Genomic DNA, 23,653 nt, shown 5'->3' with positions numbered 1-23,653 from the left:
GGGGTGGAGCTGCCATGTGGCATGCCTAGATCAGGAGCTATTGTCTGGCACTGATCACCAGGTGGCATCCACCTAGCAGCTGGTGCCCAGGTGCCCCACTGGAATTGCCACTCCATGGTTCACCCCCCCTCCCAGCAGATTGGCTGGAGGGATGGGTTTATCAGGCAACAGGCAGGTTGTCCAATCATGGATCCATTCCTATGCTGTGCCAATGCTCCTCGGTTGTGGCTCATAAAGTTGTAGCCATTTTTTATCCAAAAAGTCTCATTTTTTTTTCAGCATGTTGTCTCCCTAATAGGCCATGAGCTCCCAATAAAAAGATAACTTGCACATGTTCAAAGGCACTTCATATACTCCTGAACCAAGGAGGAGGTGCCATTAAAGATTTCCCTAGCAATTTTCCACATGTAGTTTCTAAGGCAAGGGAACCTGGATGTATCATAGGGATAATCTGCAACAAAGGTAGCATATATTACCAGCAGCAGCCTCTTTCAGGAAGGTCAAGTCCTGGGAAGACAGAGGCACAAGCTCCAATTTCAGGGTCACTTCAGAAAATGGGAAGAAGGCAATATGGTTCAGATGCCGCTTAAGTGAAGCACTTAGAGCAGGAGGTATTGGGACACTGCTTTTTATTTAGTTATTAAAATATCTATGCCCCTTCTCCTCATAATTCAAGGTGACTTGAACAAATAATTAAAATATTACAAGTTAAAACCAAAATAAAATAACAAACCCCAAGTTAAAATAACAAACCCCAACTACCTCCCTACCCTGCTAGAAGATGCATGTTGTTCATACTTCATCAAAAGCCCTGGTAATCAAGCAAGTATCACAGATTTGATGGGCTTTTCTCCCTCATCCCAACAGTTGCAATGAAGGGGGGTCCCACAACTCAGCCCCTCATAGGATCCCAGGTAGAGATCAGCTAGTGACATTAATGATTAATTTTGTTAATAAAGTATTTTAATTTAAAAAGAACAAAATAGTGCTTTTGGGTTTTTGAGAATTATATTTCATTTAGCCCTTTAATGAACATTTTGACCTGAGTTCTAATATTAATTCCCACCTTGATTAAAGCATTAGAAATTGAGTCTACACTCTGCAAAAGAAAACTCCTGGTCAAAGGAGAACTGGTTTGTTTTAATTATGTTCATATACCTTGATTTTTAATAGAACTGATATTAGCATATTATGATGTAAAGTTTTCCTCCCATTCTGTAAATCTGCATGCTGTCAAAGACAAATACAGCATCTGGCTGGCTATTTTGACTCTAGTTTGGAAACAGTAGTAAAGTATATTCCTGTATCTGATTGATTTACTTACTACATTTTTTTGTTCTTCCAGCAGAACTCTGAGAGCTTCTTTTCTCATTCATCAGGTACCGAGTTAATAGGATTTTAAAAGTCTTCCTAATGACAAATATCTCTGATGCTGCTTTAATTTGATGAGTGCACAATTCAATGTATTTCGGTCCAGCTGAGACAAAAGTTTAACCAACTGCTCAGCTCTCTCCAATTTGTTCATACAAATCATTGTACCCCAATGGATTTGAAATAATTTAAAACAGAGGAACTTCAAAACCTCATTTCTGCAAGATAGAGATTCAGCAGCTGACAGGGCCTTGTTGCAGAATATGGCGCATCTACAAGTCAAATTGTGCAATAATTTATCCCATCACAGATGCCTAAAAATTCACTGGACATAGATCCAAAGAACTGAGAATAGAGCTATATTTATGGAGCAAACCTTTCCAATGCAACTTATCCACTGGAGCCCCTTGTGTTCCTGAGGATCATGGAACATTTGGGTACATCTTGAGATTCAGTATAGGAGGCTACAGCTTGAGAGAGAAATTTGTGAAAACAGTGGACCTTCCCCTTGCATATGTGTGCAATCAGTCTGGTTTTGCTTGAATCCCCTGGAGGCCTGGATCTCTGCACTGTAAACAGAATTAGAGCTCCTACAACCAATGATTTTTTTCTCTACATTCTGCTACATGGTAGATCAGGCACTACTGGATCGTGCCACTGGATCCAAACTTTTTTCTGCTGCTTCAGACCAACACAGCTGCCCACCTGAAACTGTTTTAAAGCAAGTTTTAAACTCCCATTCTTGAGACCAGCTGAGCTATTCTAGAGCCTAATAGATGCAGCTACCCTATTCAACTTCCAGGGTTGATAACTTCCAGGTGAAGCATGGAGTTCTCCTGGATTTGCAACAACTGATAAGCCAGAGAACAGAGATCAGTGTCCATGAAGGAAAGCTTTGGAGGGTGGAGTCTATAGCATCACAACCCTGATAAGCTCCCTCTCCTCCCTAAACGCAGCCCTTCGCAGGTACTGTCTTCAAATCTCTAGGAATTTTCCAAGCTGGAATTGGTAGTGCTAGTATACATAGTGAAAGGTAGGGCCAGTTGAAAATTTTCTGACACTTTCACAGACAATTATCTTACCACAAATGTACCACAAATTTCACTGGGGTAGTAGATGAAACAGCTATATGGAATCCTTGACCTTATCTTGTCTGCATGCTCTGTAAGCTAAACATGCCCAGTATGATTCACTGTGGAATCTGCCTTCTTTTATTCTTCCTAGTTCTTTTGTCTAGAATACATACTAGCATTTCACTTTCAGTTCTAGCATGGAATACCAATCACTGTGTTTTCTACACACAATACAAAGAAAAGACTAAAACAAATGGGATTCATCTGTATAATTTATACTAGAGAATATTCTTCCAATCAGTAACTTTGATCTAAATGACTCATAAGTGAGAATTCACATACTTAAAAGGCTTGTGAACTAAACATGACCTTAAAGACTTTGCTAGACCAGAGCCAGCACTTAGTTAACCTGTTACAGGGCTTAGTTAAAACCTAATAAAGAGATTCCTCAGTTTTCCTCTCAATGAACTATCCCATTTCCTGCAGACTTTCTCCTATTATTGTGCTTGAGGAGCCATCCAATTCCTAATGAGTATATGAAGACAGTAAGGGACTGTATGGGTGAATACAGATGGGTGGTTTAAGCCACCCTGGGAACAGGAGACAGGCAGAACAAAAAAGTGTGTCCACATGTGCACATCTACTTCCCGTCCCTGTCCTGATCACAGCCTGCCTGAGGCCAGGTTGAAGCCACCTTGGAAAGGCACAACTTACAAAGTGGTGCCTAAATTCTGAGGCACCTTCGAGGTGCTTCCCAGCCATCTGGATAGCCAGGAAGCACCTGGGAAGCAGCTGGGAGGTGCATGAGTGCTCTGGAAGGTCCTCCAGAGTACATGCAGCCTGTCCCTGTTCCAGGGGCGAGCTGCGTGCCATCTGGAAGCTTCCAGTCCGCCGCTTTTACCACCGGCTCTCTTTGGGGTAGCTTCATGCCACCACAAGCCAGCGGTCTGTAATCATCCTATGAGGACCAAAAAAATTCAGACAAGATAGGGGTGCTATTGTCATACTTTACTTCTGCAACTGGTTCATGTTTTTTTTACTTTAGATTGACCATAAATCACTTCAGGAAACTTCTGTTGGGGTGCACCACCACTGTTTCTCATGTAGCAAGTTCAAAAGCCTTCCCTCAGACTGAAACCTAGGTGATTGGCTGGTATGCTGAACATCAACCTTCAGCATTTGTGTGTCTCCAAGTGCCGTGACATGAAAGTTGAAAACCCTGAGAAATATGGGTTCAACCCAAATAAGCTTTTGGACCAACTGACAGAAATTTACCTGTAGTTACACAGCACTCACATTGCAAAAGCCATTGCTGATGAATAGAGGTCCTACAGCAAGGAGCTGTTTGAAGATGTAATTTCAAAGATGAAGACTGGAATCAACTATAGAACCAACACTGTAAGTTTGTCATAGTAAAGTACAGACATTAATTTTTACCATAATTGCAGAGATAAAATTCCTTAACAGCTATTTAATTTCTTTTAAGTATAAAATAAACACAATCACTGCACAGTTCAAGAAATGTATCAGTGCAACTCTAAGTAGAGTTCACTTCAGTGGGCTTAGAAAGGTGCAAGTCTGCTTAGAAACCAGATTTCACTATTCTACAGTGAAAAAAAAAAAAAGAAACCAGATTTCACTGAAAAGTCTGAGTTTTGTAATTCAAGGAACTTAAGTTCTGTTCTTATTGGGAGCATGTCTGATTCTAGAATCTTACTCAAACCTTTAAGAGACTGGAGTGATGGGCTGATCCTTTTACACCTGTCTTCCTAGAGCTAATAGTCTATATGTTCATTTCCTTTTTCCTTGCAAAAATCATTGTCCCTGTACACAGAAAAATATTACTAATATCTTTTAAAAAGATTTTTATTCAGGTTTTCTTTTTCTTAACAGGCAATGATATTACAATAGTGAGCCTGTTACCCCTGCAGCCTAGTTGTATAAAACTGAGAAGTATAGAGAGAAAGCATGAAGACAAAAGTGACCAACCAAAGTACAAAGAGATGAGGAGGAAAAAGAGGAAAATTAAATTATTTTCATCCACAGATACCAGCAGCTAAGAATTTTATGAGATTCCAGAAAAGGTGTTCATATACTTTTACCTTCCATTTCTAAATTAATGTGCATAACTTATCATTTTTCTGGATAGACCTAGAAAGCTTTTTAAACATGTCCCTGTATAAGATGGAGCTATTGATTTCCAGTTCTGAAGTAGCATAAATCTTTGGATAAGACTTAAATAATAATATAAAGACTTAAAATAATAACATACCATTCAATCAAAACAAATAACTAGATCACTTGTATTCAGCCAGATTTTGCAGTTCCCTAAAATTGTTCTCTAACTCCTTTCTCTGATGGTGGAAAGCGCTGTCAAGTGACAGCTGACTTATGGGAACTCTGTAGGGATTTCAAGATAAGATATGTCCAGAGGTGGTCTGCCATTGCCTGCCTCTGTGTAAGTGACCCTGGGCTGCCTTGGTACTAACCTGGGGCTGACCCTGGTTAGCTTCCAAGATCTCATGAGATGGAGCTAGCCTGGGCTATCTAGGTCAGGGGACAAATCTTCCTCCAGCCACTCACAAACCATTGCAATGAGTTTTCCAATACTACATACTACTAGTAACAAGCATTAAATCCCAGCTTTATCTGTTTATTTTCAGTTTTCTTCTCCTGTAGGAGGTTTTGGTTACTCATGTAGAAGGTCATTTGGTGTGACAGAGAGGCCATGAGTGATATCATTCAGCCACAATCAATATCTGTAACTTCATCAATTGATATTACATTCAATCAGGGTTTAAGAAGTCAACCTGCATTAGATGAACAAATCCACACTTTTGATGAGATCTAGATCTCTTCTGTCATGTATTCTACCTTTAACCACCTCAGTGGAGGTAGCAGCACTGACCTTTCCTTTTTTAAAATTTGCATTTTGTATTTGTGTGTGTGTGCCTGCACCTGGAAGTCATGTCAACCTCTGATGGCTGACCCTTACTGGTGGCCTGGAGGATATTAAGAGAAGTGGCTGAATAGAACCTGCCCTTGTCCTCCCGACTGCGTATTTCAAGGAACTCTCCCATCTAAGTACTAACCACACTCAGCCCTACTTAGCTTCCAAGATCTGACAAAATCGGGTTTGCCTGGGCTATCCAGATCACGGCATCAGTGGCCTTTCCTTGATAAATTGACCAGTTATTCATCTACATTCATATATCTGCTAATATAATTGGGTAGTATAATTCCCCTTGAATTGCATTTGATACAATATCATTAATTTTGTTGAGACTGACTATTTTCATTGTTCTCATTTACAGGACTCTTTTCTTGGATTTAATTAAGAATCTGGAAATTCTGTACCCCAAATTCCATGGCAGGAAACTCAAAATCTTCTATCACAGTGTATTTTACAAATGGTGTTGCATATTCATTGCAGGATGTGGACTTTTGTGGGGGGAGGGCAGACAGTGGAGACTGCGATAGAAATGCTGATACAGAAATCTGCCTGCTTCCAGTGATTGGATTTGGGTGGAATAAACCCTGAATATGGAATATGTTAGCATCAGGACAACAGGTAGAGACAGACTGCTTTTTAAGTGTACCACTTGTAATCACAGGCCTTTTGTGCCAGAATTCTGTCCCAGCTGACAAGTTCTGCAAAAACTGAATTGCCAGCAAAGAGGCTCCGTATTAGAAGTTAATCCTCTTAGCAAGTGATCTATGATTTGCCAAGTGCTCCTTCAGGGAGCAGAACTGGACCTTTTGAGTCAATTGATGTAATTCTGCTCTGCAGGCAGCCTCAGGAGATTCCCTTCTTAAGTGCTAAGTGTTCTGTTTCCTATGCACTGCAAGCTCATGACAAATGTGTGAAAGGACTAAGAACCACTAGTTCCATGGGCATTAGTGTTGTCTCTAAAGTATGTGCATTAGATGTAAAGGGAACCAGTCTAGTCACAATGATACTGTGTTCTGTGGGCTTCTTGGAGAATAGCAAAGATATTAATAGCAAGGTATTTTATTCTGAAGCAAAAATCCCCAAACCCCATTACAGCTAACAATTCAGTCTGAAAAACTTCTGTTAATATTGGCAACATTTCACTGTACTAATAATTTCAAACACTTTAATGCCATCTGGTATTCTGTTGCTATTCTGTAAACTGTTGATACCAGTACTGAATGCAATACTGTTGGTAGCTTCTTAACCCCTGTTCTGATTGCCTAACAGTAAATTATTTCCATACAGAGAGAGAAATGTTTATGGATAAAGGTAAGGAAAACAGAAAAATTACATCATCAGGGAATGTCCCAGAGAACAATCACATTTTTATCCATAACCTTCTTCCTGCCATATAAGCTAGCTCAATGGAAGCAGATAACTGAACCATAGACTTCAGCATTGATATATGTACCATAATGTTTGAACCACTGGGCTTCTTCAGTTACAGTACAAAGACACAATAAATGCTTCTTAAGCAAACAAAAATCAAATGTTTGTAACATTATAATTTAATCACACAGTTTATATATGTTTTAGATATTATAATTATGTGTTCAATATAATTAATATGAATTTAACATGCATATTTAGAGTGATTAAGTTTTGTTACTTGAAACTGTTATACATTGCCGATAGATTTAGGGTTAAATGGGTAGCCATCCAACCAGGCCTGTCACTAGGCTTTCCTATGCCCGAGGCTGAATGCACTCTACCGCCCCCCCCCCAGTATCATATTTGTGCATGCACCCCGATGACATCATCACACACACACACACACCACTTCACCCAGACTTCCCAAACCTCAGGGAACCTGGGTGAAGTCCGGAAGGCCATGGATGTGCTCAGAACTGGGCTCTGAGTGCGCTCACTGCCACGCCCCCCCCACACTTCACCCAGGCTTCCCAACCCTTGGGGAGCCTGGCCAAAGTCAGGACGGAATGGTAATGGGCACTCGCAGCCCTGTCCCCCCCCACTTCACCCAGGCCTCCCGACCCTCAGGGAGCCTGGGCAAAGTCAGGATGGGATGGCAGCGGGCGCTCACAGCCTTGCTCCCCCACTTCACCTAGGCTTCCCAACCCTTGGGGAGCCTGGGTAAAGTCAGAACCGGAGTGGGCATGCGGAGAGGGGGCACCTTGTGGTGCCCCTAGGCCAGGTGGTGCCCAAGGCTGCCGCCTAGTTGGCCTACTCCCACATGCCAGCCCTGCATCCAACCAAGTTGGGAGACCATCTTTGGGAGACCACCTGGGGCACAATGTAATAGAAGAGAATATTAAGGAATGACAATTGACAAAATAACAACTGAAAATATGAGAAAGTTAGCAAAGAGGATTTTATTATGAAGTCTAAGGAACTAGTTAGAGAGAGATTAATAAACAGAAACAGTTACAGTTAGGAAATGTTAACAATCAAGATTCGATACAGTTGATCTGAATAGCTGAGAATCATAGAATCATAGAGCTGGAAGGGGCCATATGGGCTATCTAGTCCAACCCTCTGCTCAATGCAGGATCAGACTAAAGCATCCCTGACAAGTTTTGTCCATCTACTCCTTGAAGACTGCCATGGGAGGGAGCTCACCACCTCCTTAGGCAGCTGGTGAACTATTATTACTGTTAAAAAAAAATTCCTAATATCCCACTGCTACCTTTCCACCCATAATTAAACTCCATTATTGCAATCCTATCCTCTGCTGCCAACAGGAACAGCTCCCTGCTCTCCAAAGCCAGTCCAGTGTAGTGGTTAAGAGCGCAGACTCTAATCTTGGGTAACCAGATTTGATTCCTCATGCCTCCACATGCATCTTCTGGTGTGACCTTGGGTTAGTCACAAGTTCTCTCAGAGTTTTTCACTCTAGAGCAGTTCTCAAAAGCTCTCTCATCTCCACCTACTTCACGTGGTACCTGTTGTGAAAAAGGGAAGAGAAAGGAGATTGTAAACTAGTCTGAGACTCTGAGTGAAGGGTGGGGCATAAATCCAATCTCCTCCTCCTCCCAAGTTACAGCCTTTTCTATACTTAAAGAGAGCAATCATGTCCCTCCTCAATCTCCTCTTCTCCAGACTGAACATTCCCAGTTCCCTGAGCCTTTCCTCATAGGGCTTGGTCTGCAGATCTCTGATCATCTTTCTTGTTCTCTTTTGTACCCGCTTAATTCTGTCCACATTCATTTTGAAGTGAGGCCTCAGGAATTGTACACACAGAGTACTTCAGGTATGACTTGACCAAAGCGGTGTATAGCAGGACTTTGACATCTTGCAATAAGGATATTATGCCTCTGTTGATATGGCCAAAGGCTACATTAGCCTTTTTTGCCACTCCATCACACTGCCTGCTCATATTTTAGCTTACAGTTCATACATAACCCAAGATCTTATTCACACAAACTGCTAGCCAGAAGTATATCTCCCATCCAATATGCACGTTTCTCACTTTTGTTATCCAGATGTAGAACTCTGTCCTTTTCCTTGTTGAATTGAATTATGTTCACGTCTGCCCACTTTTCCAGTGTGTTCAGATCATGTCGAATTCTATCTCTATTTTTCAGGGTGTTCACTGCTCCTCTCAATTTGGTGTCATCTGCAAATTCAAGGAGTGGTTCCTTCACTCCTTTATCCAGACCATTTGTAAAAATATTGAAAAGTTCATAGAGCTGAACCTTGTGGCACTCCACTCGACACCTTTCTCCATTCAGATGAAATGCCATTGACAAATTCTTGTTGGGTGTGGTTCTCCAGCCAGTTCCATATTCAACTAATTATTCTCAAGTCCAGTCTACAGTTCTCCAGTTTACCCATTGGAACACCACAGAGAATCCTGTCAAAAGATATAGTGGGATGAAAAGGTGGGGTAAAAAAAACTTCCTAACAATAATAATAATTGTGGTAAGAGAACAAAGTTTGAGTCTAGTGGCAACTTTAAGACCAACAAATTTTAATTCTGGGTATAAGCTTTCATGAGCAGCATACTTCTTCAGAATCTACCTGAATCTAATTGTGGTATGGATGTGGGGTAGAAATCATAGAGTTGGAAGGGACCTCCAGGTCATCTAGTCCAACCCCCTACACAATGCAGGAAACTCACAAATACCTCCCCCTAAATTCACAGGATCCTCATTGCTGTCAATGGCCATCTATCCTCTGTTTAAAAACCTCCAAGAAAGGAGATATATAGGAAGGATATAATTATCTTACATGAATAAATATCTGTTTTAGACAAGATGGGGACTAAACTGGCTACCAGTGTAAAGAAAGTAGGTTCTATCTTGCACAGATGTAACTAGCTAGAAGGCTCATCTCCTGTACTAATGCAAAGAGTTTAAGCAGGGTGACTACAGCTACAAGAACTTCCATGGATTCCAAGAGGACAGAACTGGAGCATACTGTGGGAAGGATGTGAAAGCAGTGATGTGCATCATATTTCACAGTGCTACAGTTAGGATCCTAGAGCTACCATCCTCCATGTGAGGGCTGGAGTTTTCCCAGAATTACAACCAATCTCCAGACTGCAGAGATCAATTCTCCTGTATGAAATGGCAGCTTCAGAAGACAGTTTCTACAGAACTACATCCCTGCTAAACTTCATCCCCTTTCCAAATTCTGCCATACAAAGGCCCTGCCCCTAAATCTGGAGTCTCCCAAGCCACAGTTGACAAACCTAATTTGTCCCCATGCAAGACTGTGTTCTAAAGACATAAATGAGAACTTAAAAATATGATGCTAAACCTCATAGGATCTAAGGAGCACATAAAGCCCCCACTACTTGCACAAATGTCAGGAATTCTAAAAATAAAAACCTACACACAATGCGTTTCTGCAAGGCAGACCCCACAGATGGCCATCAAGATACAGCCCTGCCAAAACACAGGCCTCTGCAGAAGCACAAACTTTCCTTTGGTCAAGACATGATTGAAACAATTGCCACTAGAAACACAACAGACGTAAGCAGAACATGAGTCCAGTACCAATACAAAGGTGTCAAGCAGACAGTGAATCATATGAATTTTGCAGATCTATATCTCCAGCTAGCATCTTGTGTGGTGTGAAGGGGGGGAAACAGGCACATGACAATGTTGTAAATACAGAACACATTTTCTTCGCTGAGCTCCTTCATCAAAGCTTTCCGCATGTTCAAACATTCCTCATGAGATTGACCATGATCACTGAGATCACTGGTGACCACAAGTTAAAGTTGGGAGCACAAACATGTACAATGAGGAGTGTGCTTAATAGAATAGGAAGGTGCACTAGGGAATCAATGGTTATATTGGGAGTGAGACTTAGGGTGCGATCACACAAGCTGTTTGGCCCAAACAGTCACCTTCCCTTCCAGATAAAATGGGCATGATCACATCTGGCTTCCATGTCCCACTTGTCTTCACCTCATACTAAAATGACTCCCATGTGACTACTTTGGCAAAGTGCTTCCATGGCAAGTTTCTGGGTGTCTGATCAGCTGAACACACCATGAAGCACTTGAGCAGTGTGATCATTACATTACATTTCCACTCCCCCCCTTCCAACATGCACTTTAGTGCCCCTCAGATAATGCAGCCAGACACTTATCTGTTTCTGTGCACGCACAACAGGAATTTAGGGAGGGACTCAACCCAGCCACAGGTCTGTGGTTGTGGTGCAGTAGCAATGTGGCCAACTATAATGCTGGCTTACGGGGTACTGTCTGAGGGACATAAACCACCCCAAACTCAAGCAGCTTATTTAAAGCCAAGATACTGCCGTGGCAACCTGCCTGTCTGACTACACCCTTAGTCTTTAATGGGCGCTGACAAATCATTGGAAATACTGCATTTTAAAAAAATGTTTTATATTGTAAGACATTCTAAACTGTTGAAACGATCCTCAACAGTGCAGTCAAAGAGACTATGTAGTAAAGTACAAAAGAAAATGGCAGGGAGGCAAAAAGCAAATATTCAGAAATGCCAGCCGATTTTGCCCCAAAATTCTTTTTTTGACTCCAAGTATGATATTCAGTAGACCAAGGTTGTGAAAGAAAATCCAAGAGAAAATCTTCTGTCTTATCCTTATGCATGAGTAGTTCTACAGCTATCAATCTCTTATTACTTTATATTCCTACCAAATGTGCAAAAAATTGTACTGTAATGTATTCATCAGCCTTACTGTTCTCTGAACTAAAATCAGCCTTTTTTATTTCAATTCTCATGAATGTAATTTCTTCCTCCTGATGAGGAGTGATGACGATGGATACAAATGACTGCTTGACCATTAAACAAGAGCAAATAATGTTTGCCTTCCCCCCCAGGACTCTAGATAACCGATAGTACATGCTCAGTTAGCCATAGAATTACTTCCCCTACAAATACTCGAATAAATGAAAACTACATTAATAAAAAGTCAGCAAAGGAATAGACCAGGAGTTACAGCAAATAAATGGGCAAATACAGTTTTATCCACGAAAATGGAAGATTTTCAAACATATTTTTATTCAAAGAGGTTTTAAGGGGACTAAAGGTTGTTTAAAACTGGAAATAAACACAAAAAACTGTACCAGTTAAGTAATAGCAATCATGGCATCTTGCGAATGTTGTGATTAAGAAGGCAAAACAGAATATTCTACTGGTAACCTCCATGAACATCTGGAACAGACATGGAAAACTTCCAAGTAGTGAGAGACCCCAGGCATCAAGGCACAAGAGTCATCACAGCCAAGATGGTACCAGGTCACTGTATGATGGCAGCTGCATCCCACTGGGGCAAGGCATCATTCAGTCCATCAACGGCTGCTGTTCAGTAACTCTGAATTGAGATGAATCATATCCCATTGAAAGTTGAAGGTCACAAGGCATGCTTACAGCTCATGATTCTGTAATAGCAAGTATTATAATTCAAGTATTAATGATATGTCTGGTTTAGTTTCACTTTGTACTTCAGACAGACAGTGAAATATTATTAAACTCTTAAAATCTACAGACCTCCTGACCTTTGATCCTTTCTAGCAGCCAGTTCAGTTCAAGTTTTCTTTCTGATCTATCTTCATAGTTAAAAATAAAGTTCCTATTAGTTACATACCTTCTATGTGGTCTCATCTCTGTGATATTTAATGAAACTGTTATAGGTATTCCAAATAAAATAAAACAGCTGTGTATTAGAAATTATTTCAAAACACTCTGTGCTTTCAAAATATGTCTCTGAATGTAAGGACTGAATGTGCCTTTAAAGTAGGAATGCTGATGAACTTCGAGCAATAGAGCTCAATACTCTTTTGTCAGCTTTCTAGTTCAAATAGGGTGAGAAAGGTTAATTCCCATCAACTCCACTAGGAAGTCATACTGTGAAGGCTACAGATATGTCTGTTTAAAAAGCCATACTCCTCTCCCTTTGGAGATATAAGCAGGGCTCTTTTTCTAGCAGGAGCTCCTCTGAATATTAGACCATGTAGCCAATGATGTAGCCAATCCTCCCAGAGCTTACAGTAGTCCCTGTACTAAGAGCCCTGTAAGCTCTTGGAGGATTGGCTACATCAGGGGTGTGTGGCCTAATATGCAGAGGAGTTCCTGCTAGAAAAAGAGCCCTGGATATGAGACTTGTGACTTGGAAAGGAGGATTAACATATATGGAGGGGATGGTCACCTGTTTGGTGTATCCACTTGTATGTGTGTGCACATGAATGCATTTGGCAAATGTCCTCTTCAAACATTCACAAATGCTCATTTTCAAGAATTCAGCTCAACAATGAAGGAAATTTATTACTAATTAAAACCAGTGCTACCCAGGGCTTTTTTACAGAAAAAGTCCAGGAGGGACTCATTTGCATATTAGGCCATGCCCCCTGATATCACCATTGTTTTACACAGGGCTTTTTTGGTAGAAAAAGCCCAGCAGTAACTTATTTGCATATTAGGCCACACCCTCTGACACCAAGCCAAATGGAACTGCATTCCTGTGTGTTCCTGCTCAAAAACACCCCTGGTGCTACCACTCTTTGAAAATTAACATCTGTCTTCACCCGCAGTGAGAGAAAGTGACTGGCTACCTGATTATTTAGGAAGCTGAGAAAAGATATTGTGGCCCTGTGTGTATTTTATTTCACAAGAGGGAACCTCTTTTTCCCCTTCTTTAAGGTAGTGGGATAGCACTCTCTTTTTCCAGAGTTAGGGCATCAGGTAATGAGAAAAAAATGTATAAGTATTGAATGAAGGTGAAATGTAATCAATTTCTTGATTATTGTGGTGAAGTGAAAAGTAGGGGTAGGCACAAACCACAAAAATGCAGTTTGGTTCATGGTTGAACCATGAACTCAGTTGGCTCACATACCAAACCAGATTCATGCCCTGGATCTAACAGCTCAGGTTCTAAACAGCTGAGCTGTGGGAGCAGGCTGCCTCCACAACTCAGCTGTTCCATTCTAAAAAAACTGAGCAGCAGGAGCCCCATGGCTCAGCTGTTAGGTCAAAAACAGCTAAGCTGCAGGGGCCGCTACCCAGATCAGTTTTCACTGCTCAGCTGTTGAAAGGTTTTAAACAGCTGAGCCGTGAGAGCAGGCTCAACTATTTTGAGCCTGAAACAGCTAAGTTACAGTATCAGGCTGCCCCCATGTGTACCAGTTCATACTTGCCCCTGGTTAGAAGTGAGTTTCCATTGGCTAGATAGTCCATACTTAAAGGGTTTTGGGGGGTTTTTTGCTGTTGTTTTCATAGAGCGTCATCTTTACATAGGGTGTTATGGAATGGCCCCACTGACTCATGAGCCCCATTCTATTCCGACCCTCTAAGGTATCTAGCACTTAATAGTCATCTCAAGTCTCCACCTGACAATGCACTGCTCTCCCAAGCAAGGTATATGATTGTATCAGGCATGCCTTAGAAGGTAGGCAGACAATCCTGGGTTGTGTCAAGATACTGAGCGATGTCTTAGAATCATAGTGTTGGAAGAGACCCCCAAGGTCATTTAGTCCAACCCCTTGCACAACACAGGAAATTCACAAGTACTTCCCCCTAAGTTCACAGGATCAGCATTTCTGTCAGATGGCCATCTAGCCTCTGTTTAAAAACCTCCAAGGAAGGAGAGCCCACCTTCTCCTGAGGAATCCTGTTCCACTGAGGAACCACTCCAACTGACAGAAAGTTCTTCCTTATGTTTAGCCAGAAACTCTTCTGATTTAATTTCAACCCATTGGTTCTGGTCCTACCTTCTGGGGGAACAGAAAACAATTCTGCACCATCCTCTATATGGTAGCCCTTTAAATACTTGAAAATGGTGATCATATCACCTCTCAACCACCTCCTCTCTAGATTCAACCTTTCCTCATAGGAATTGGTCTTCGGACCCCTCATCATCTTCATCAACCTCCTCTGGACTCATTCCAGCTTGTCTATATCCTTCTTAAAATGTGGTGCCCAAAACTGAACACAGTACTCTAGGGGAGGTCTTACTAGAGCAGAGTAAAGCAATACCATCACTTCATGTGATCTGGACACTATCCTTCTGTCGATGCAGCCTAAAATTGCATTTGCCTTTTTTAGCCACTGCATCATACTGTGACTCATGTTCAGCATATATCCATTAAGATCCCTAGATCCTTTTTGCTACTGCCATACTACTGCCAAGACAAGTCTTCCCCATCCTATAACTATGGATTGGATTTTCCTACCTAAATGCAGAACTTTTTATTTGCATTTTTTTGCAAAAAATGTATTTATCCTTGTTATAATTCATTTTATTGATTTAAGCCCAGTTTTCCAGCCTGTCCTTTGAATTTAAATGTTTCTTCTGTTCTTGAGCAAGATATGCCATGCAACCAGGGCAGGATGGCATTGAATCAGTGTTTCATTCCAGCATACCCTTCCTCTTCTTTCTGGGGATTTTCCAATGTCATAGGTGAATCCAGTTGTCTTTTTGAATCTCCCAAAGTTTCAGATCTCCTGGCACTTAGGCTCTAAAAAAGGGTGCCTATTAAAATAAAATCCATATTAAAAGGAGAACCTTACTATCCAAGAGGGTCTCTGTTGGAGGAGGGGGTGGGGTCTTCACATGCCTGAGTGTCAAATTTTCCTGTCCTGAAGTTTCAAGAAAGATAGAGCTTAGCCTCCCATATCTTAAGAAGCTAAGAGTCCAGCTAAGCTATGAGCTGGTCATTTCATTGTCCTTCACTGGAATATCTATTTTCATTTGTAAATCTTTGATGACTGGCTACATGACAGAGCAGTTGGCAGGATGGGTGATATTTGGAAGCAATCAACTTCCCCCCTCCTGCATAACTTCTCTCCACAGGCAGGAAAAACTTTTTAAAATGTGAGTTTTTTGTAACCCCAAACCTTGAAAAATTGAGATGTATCCTTGAAAAAAAAATGCATTTCTCCACAAAGGCTTAAGCAAGACTGAACAATTCCTAATAATTCTTGTTTTATCTTTCTCCTAATTATCTTTGAATAGTTGTTTTCAGTAAGTAGCATCTCATATGCATTGCATTATAACCATTACTTTGCATAAACTGTACCCAATTTCCCAGACATTCTTAGCAGAAGAGATCTTATAGTAGGGTTGCCATCTCCAGACTGGAAAATTCCTGGAGATTTGGGGGTGAAGCCTGGTGAGGAAAGGAAAGGAGCACCTCAGAAGGCTATAATGTCATAGTAGAGTTCACCCTCCAAAGCAGCCATTTTGTCCAGGGGGACTCATCTCTGTAGTCTGGCAATCAGTTGTAATTCCAAGAGATCTCCAGGCCCTACTCAAAGGTTGACAGCCCTACCTTATATGTGCCTTTGCTAGTATAGCCACATTTTTAAACTTATTTTATTTCATTCTTCTAGATGGTTTACACAAAGTGCCTTCCAATAACAAAATTTGATGTATAGAGATTTACAAGATTATGCATGGGATAGAGAAGGTAGAGAAAGAAGTACTTTTCTCCCTTTCTCACAATATGAGAACTCGGGACATTCAATGAAACTGCTGAGTAGTTGGGTTAGAACTGATAAAAGGAAGTACTTCTTCACCCAAAGGGTGATTAACTTGTAGAATTCACTGCCACAGGAGGTGGTGACGCCTGCAAGCATTGACTGCTTCAAGAGGGGATTGGATAAACAGATGGAGCAGAGGTCCATCATGGGCTATTAGCCACAGCATATGATTGGAACTCTCTGCCTGGGGCAGTGATGCTCTGTATTCTTGGTGCTTGGGGGTGGGGGGCACAGTGGGAGAGCTTCTAGTTCCTGGCCCCACTGATGAACCTTCTGATGGCACCTGGTTTTTTTGGCCACTGTGTGACACAGAGGGTTGGACTGGATGGGGCATTGGCCTGATCTAACATGACTTCTCTGAGCTGTAGCTTGTCTTCTCACTCTGTAGGATTACTTTATAACCTTCCATCTCATCTGTAACTTCTGAGTCTTTAACATGTTCACTCAGCTTTAAGAGAGTCTACAGTGGAAATTTTTGGATTCACATATTGTGGGGTTATCAATATGCTGATAATGTAGAGCTCCTTCCCATTGAATTCCAAGGTGTGGACATTCTAAATCAGCATTTTAAACCAGTGAAAGAGCACATTCTGAAACTTAATCAAAACAAAATGGATTATTGTGGGTTGAGAATAAAACTGATGCAGGAATTCGTGTTCATCCTGTCCTGGATGGGGTAACACTCCCCATGAAGCAAGAGGTTTGCAGCTTGTGTGGGGCATACTTCTGGATGCCTCTTTATAGTTAAGGGTGCCTTTTATCAGCAAGGGCTACTATACCAGCTGTGGGCATTCCTGCAGAATGCAAACTTTGGACACTATTATAGATGCTTTAATAACATCTAGAAGAGAATGCTATAATGCACGTTATGGGGGGCATTGCCCTCAAAGGCAGTTCACAAACTTCAGGTGGTACAAAGCTTAGTAGTGAATGTATAGATCGGGGTCCCCAACATGGTGCCCACCAAATGTTTTAAAGTGGATGGGACCAGATAGGGCTTTTGCCCAGTAAGGCTTCCAATTGACCATTGGAGATCTGATCAGCTGTGCAGATTTTTAAAAATTTTGCTTCACCCACAGCTCCCACCACAGCTCAAGGATGTGTGACTGAATGTAAGTTACAGCAGCCATTCTATGACTGGCTCCACCTCCTGTGGCAGCCATTTTGTACAGCCATTTTATGGATGCTCTCACAATAGTGTCAGAATTATAAACAGGCTTGCCAATCTCCAGGTCCCAGTGGGGGAATCTCTCACTTTTACAGGCTCCTTCCTGCCCCCAGTCAGCTGGCCAGCAGGGGAAGCCTCGCTCCAACAGCCACTATGTGCCTTTCCACTTAGGAAGGCTTAAGAAGATGCTTGGAAAGGCTTAATTTTTAGATGGTGTGTCTAAATTTAGTTGCCAGGCTGAATGGGGGCGGGGTGAGCTGGAAGAACAATATGGCCACCTGCAGTGAGCTATGAAGCTGTAAGAAATGAAGCAAGCAGCCTAGACCCCCCCCCCCATTTGTCTCCCATTGTGTTCAGCATTAGCAAAGTGCTGTGGAAATTGTAGGATATAGGATTGCAGGGCAGAGTTCATGCAGGGCAATGGCTAGGTTCCAGGGTCTCTCTGGCCCCAGCTGTGAGTTGCCTGCACAGCACAGAGCAGAGCAGTTTTTAAACTAAATCTTGGGGGAAAGCCGACAGGAGATGGAATGTCTCTGGTTCGGGAGGACTCGTCTCAAAGAGATGAAGGGTTGGCTTCTATTTTTCTACCGAGTAACGGATCAGAGTTGTCCACTGTGATGGTGACAAACAGTATGGACTGTCTGCTAGAGTCTCGAGGCGGCAGGAGAGAGGTGGCGGGCCTAGCTTGCTTGGGAAATTATAAATGTTTGTATGCAAATGCTAGAAGTGTCCGAAGTAAAATTGGTGAATTGGAATGTTTAGTGTTGGGAGAAAACATAGACATTGTGGGAATTTCAGAAACTTGGTGGAATGAGGAGAATCAGTGGGACACGGTGATTCCTGGATATAAGTTATATCGGAAGGATAGGGAGGGAAGGGTTGGAGGTGGGGTGGCTCTGTATGTCAGAGAGGATATACGGTCCAGTAAGACTGAGGTCAGAGAATTAGATTCCCTTTTAGAAATGCTTTGGGTTGAAATAGAGGGCCCAAAAGGAAATTTAACTATGGGAGTTTGTTATCGCCCACCAAATCAAAAGAGAGAGGACGATTATAATATGATGGAAGGCTTAAAGATAGCGGCTAAACGTAAAAACTGTGTCGTAATAGGTGATTTTAACTACCCGCAGATTGATTGGGTCAATATGTGTTCTGGTCGAGAGAAAGAGATTGAGTTTCTTGATGCTCTCAATGACTGTGCTATGGAGCAGATGGTCTCAGAACCTACCAGGGGTGGGGCGATCCTGGATCTGGTCCTAAGTAATGCCCAAGACTTGGTGAGAGACGTAAAAGTGATTGCGCCGCTTGGGAACAGTGACCATAATGTTATTGATTTCACCATTTGTATAAATAGGGAGTTGCCCAAAAAGACCGCCACAACCACATTTAACTTTAAAAGGGGTAAATTCTCTGAGATGAGGAGGCATGTGAGGAGGAAACTGAAAGGAAAGGTAAATACGGTCAAAACCCTTGGGGAAGCTTGGAGACTATTTAAAACTATAATCCTAGAAGCTCAGATAAAATACATACCACAAGTTAGGAAAGGCACAAACAGGTATAAGAAGAGGCCAGCATGGTTAACAAACAAAGTAATAGAAGCTGTAAAAGGTAAGAAGGACTCCTTTAAGCGGTGGAAAACCAGTCCAAGTGAGATTAATAAAAGGGAACACAGGCAGTGGCAAATCAAATGCAAGACTGTGATCAGGCAGGCAAAAAGGGACTATGAGGAGCATATTGCAAAAAACATAAAGACCAACAATAAAAATTTCTTCAAATATATTAGAAGTAGGAAACCAGCCAGGGAAGCAGTGGGGCCCTTGGATGACCATGGGGTAAAAGGATTACTGAAGGAGGATGGGGAAATGGCTGAGAAGCTGAATGCATTTTTTGCCTCCGTCTTCACCGTGGAAGATGAGAAGTGTTTGCCCGCCCCAGAACCACTAATATTGGAAGGGGTGTTGAAAGACCTGAGTCAGATTGAGGTGACAAAAGAGGAGGTCCTACAACTAATAGACAAATTAAAAGCTAATAAGTCACCGGGTCCGGATGGCATACATCCGAGAGTTCTGAAAGAACTCAAAGTTGAACTTGTGAATCTTCTAACAAAAATCTGTAATCTTTCATTGAAATCTGCCTCCGTTCCTGAGGACTGGAAGGTAGCAAATGTCACCCCCATCTTTAAAAAGGGTTCCAGAGGAGATCCGGGAAATTACAGGCCAGTCAGTCTGACTTCAATACCGGGAAAGTTGGTAGAAACCATTATCAAGGACAGAATGAGTAGGCACATTGATGAACACGGGTTATTGAGGAAGACTCAGCATGGGTTCTGCAAGGGAAGATCCTGCCTCACTAACCTGTTACATTTCTTTGAGGGGGTGAACAAACATGTGGACAAAGGAGACCCGATAGATGTTGTTTACCTTGACTTCCAGAAAGCTTTTGATAAAGTTCCTCATCAAAGGCTCCTTAGAAAGCTTGAGAGTCATGGAGTAAAAGGACAGGTCCTCTTGTGGATCAAAAACTGGCTGAGTAATAGGAAGCAGAGAGTGAGTATAAATGGGCAGTCTTCGCAGTGGAGGACGGTAAGCAGTGGGGTGCCGCAGGGCTCGGTACTGGGTCCCATCCTCTTTAACTTGTTCATAAATGATTTAGAGTTGGGAGTGAGCAGTGAAGTGGCCAAATTTGCGGATGACACTAAATTGTTCAGGGTGGTGAGAACCAGAGAGGATTGTGAGGAACTCCAAAGGGATCTGTTGAGGCTGGGTGAGTGGGCGTCAACGTGGCAGATGCGGTTCAATGTGGCCAAGTGCAAAGTAATGCACATTGGGGCCAAGAATCCCAGCTACAAATACAAGTTGATGGGGTGTGAACTGGCAGAGACAGACCAAGAGAGAGATCTTGGGGTCATGGTAGATAATTCACTGAAAATGTCAAGACAGTGTGCGTTTGCAATAAAAAAGGCCAACGCCATGCTGGGAATTATTAGGAAGGGAATTGAAAACAAATCAGCCAGTATCATAATGCCTCTGTATAAATCGATGGTGCGGTCTCATTTGGAGTACTGTGTGCAGTTCTGGTCGCCGCACCTCAAAAAGGATATTATAGCATTGGAGAAAGTTCAGAAAAGGGCAACTAAAATGATTAAAGGGCTGGAACACCTTCCCTATGAAGAAAGGTTGAAACGCTTAGGGCTCTTTAGCTTGGAGAAACGTCGACTGAGGGGTGACATGATAGAAGTTTACAAGATAATGCATGGGATGGAGAAAGTAGAGAAAGAAGTACTTTTCTCCCTTTCTCACAATACAAGAACTCGTGGGCATTCGATGAAATTGCTGAGCAGCCAGGTTAAAACGGATAAAAGGAAGTACTTCTTCACCCAAAGGGTGATTAACATGTTGAATTCACTGCCACAGGAGGTGGTGGCGTCCACAAGCATAGCCACCTTCAAGAAGGGGTTAGATAAAAATATGGAGCAGAGGTCCATCAGTGGCTATTAGCCACAGTGTGTGTGTGTGTGTGTGTATATATATATATATTTGGCCGCTGTGTGACACAGAATGTTGGACTGGATGGGCCATTGGCCTGATCTAACATGGCTTCTCTTATGTTCTTATGTTCTCTTATGTTCTTATGTTCTTATGTTCACAGAATGAAGCCTGAGAGCAGAGGTTTTGCGACAAGCCTTGATTTCTAAGCAAAGATGCAGGGGGTCCATGGCGGATGGATAATTGTAGTAAAGGTTCTCTGAGGGTAGAGTTTGAACTCCATTGCTATAATTGAATTTGACTCACCATGTTTCATTCTCAGAATGCTTTTTTTTTTTTTTTACAAAAAAAAGAAGAAAGAAAATCATCTAAATATAGGCTCATTTAGACAAGCATCTCTTGTGCAGATGCTGCTAATTGCCAAGCTGGCTGTATATTCCACCAGCATCTAATTAGCTGTTTAGCACTTTTGCATGCAAGAGAATGTAATGTTCAAGCAGTTCAGTTGTTAGCACTAAACAGCTAATTATCCAGTTGTGGGGAAGACATGCAGGAGTAGAACACAAACAGCTGATTAACACAAGAAAGCTGATTATTGTTAAACAACTGTTTATTCCATAAGCTCTCTGATCTGGATACTCCTCTTTTACAGGAGTCTTCCATATCCCTCGAGGTTTTTTGAGGAAGTTATATTACACTGCATTTCACAAGGTCTCACTAAAAGTCAGCTCATTTTAACATGGGGAATTTGTTGTCTTTGTGTGCAGTTTATAGTAAGTTACCTATCTACTGGGTTTCTCTGGAGGACCAAGGAAAATTACCACAACCTTCCCTTTTTATCACCTTCCACTAAAAAAGAACAGAGTTCACCCAACATCTCAGGAATTGCTGAGACCTGAGTAAGATATCATTTCACTGCAGGATAATGTAGCATTTCCTTTAAAGTAAAGGTGCAACTGACAGGGCAAAATCAGCAAGGTAAGTCCAGGTTATGAACTAACAAATCACTCTGGAGTACTGGAAGAATAAAAGGTTAATCTTGCACATTGAACACATTTTGTTTCATGAAGGGAATATCAATGAATGGCAGGGACTACAAAACAGTTTTCTATTATGTTTTTGAACATTCTTATTATAAAAGTGGGGGGGAAAGAGGAAGAAATGTACATCCAAAGAATGGAGGTATTATCAATGATGAGAGGAAAAGAGCTCTCCGCATGACCAACTCATAAAGCCTTTCTAGATCCATTCTTGCCATCCTAGCTTAGAGTCATAAGCAAAAGGTAAATCAGACCAGCCTTTGTTTTAAGTTGGGATACTTCACAGACTACCACTTTCTGCCTTCATATTAACCTGAATGATCCAAATTAAAGAGTGCCACAAGCAAAGAGCTGGTGTGCCTTCTGGAAAGGAATTGTTTCTATAAAAGCTAGCGATCTGTTCTTTCAAGTTTTCCATATGCTAGTCTTTGTGCACTGTGCCTACCTGTCTTCTAAGTGGAGTGTGGAGTGTGCAGGGCCGGCGCGTGGGAGTAGGCCAACTAGGTGGCCACCTGGGGCACCAGAGGCCTAGGGGCCCCAAGAAGAAGAAGAAGATATTGGATTTATATCCCGTCCTCCACTCCAAATCTCAGAGTCTCAGGGCAGCTCACAATCTCCTTTACCTTCTTCCCCCACAACAGACACCCTGTGAGGTGGGTGGGGCTGAGAGGACTCTCACAGCAGCTGCCCTATCAAGGACAACCTCTGCCAGAGCTATGGCTGACTCAAGGTCACTCCAGCAGGTGCAAGTGGAGGAGTGGGGAATCAAACCCAGTTCTCCCAGATAAGAGTTCATACACTTAACCACTACACCAAGCTGGCCCCCTCTCCCGCTGCGTCTGGCACCACTAAATTCCCGACATTGCAGAGGCTTCAAAGCCTCTGCAAGGTCAGGAAGAAAGCGGACGTGCTCAGAGCCATTGGCTCTGAGTGCGCTCGTTCCTCCCCCCCATCTTGCCAAAACTCCCTTCCCCCAACCTTGCCGCTGCCATGCCCCCCCCCAGTCAGCAGCATGGCAGCAAACACGCTTAGTGCCGGCAGCTCTGCGGGTGCTTGCTCCTTGCCCCTCATCTCAGTGAAACTCCCGACAAGACAGCCTCTCGCTGACCCCGCTGCCTAAACAAAAGCTCCACTGGCTGCCTGTTTGGGTCTCTCTCTCCTGCTCACCACATCAATTTCAAGGTCCAGGAGGGAGAGCAGGGAAGCCACAGCTTCGCCTGGCTCTGCCCAGGCTCTCCTGGGAGGAGGAGGGAGGGATCTGGCTGCCTCATCTGCCCCCCACATGCCTGCCTGGCCTGGCTTCACCTCCCTCCAGGAGCTGCCCCACAGCCGCCTCCCCCCCTGCAACTTCCTGCGGATGCAGAAAGGAAATCAGAGGCAGCCCATCGATCAGGGCTCTTTCTTCCAAAAAGATCTTGGGGGAGGGGGGGAGAGAAGAAATATTGCATTTTAAAAGGCGTTTAAAAACCAGCTTCTTTATTAAAAAAAACAAACATCACCAGGTGAGTCCCGGGATGGAGAGGAGAGCGCTGATCCACACACACAAACCTTTTTCCTGCCTCGACCCTGTTCTTGTTGCTTGGATGAAAGGAC

This window comes from Heteronotia binoei, chromosome 4 (genome assembly GCF_032191835.1).
Source record: "Heteronotia binoei isolate CCM8104 ecotype False Entrance Well chromosome 4, APGP_CSIRO_Hbin_v1, whole genome shotgun sequence".
Taxonomy (NCBI): Eukaryota; Metazoa; Chordata; class Lepidosauria; order Squamata; family Gekkonidae; genus Heteronotia; species Heteronotia binoei.
Note: the sequence above shows the minus strand (reverse complement) of the source record.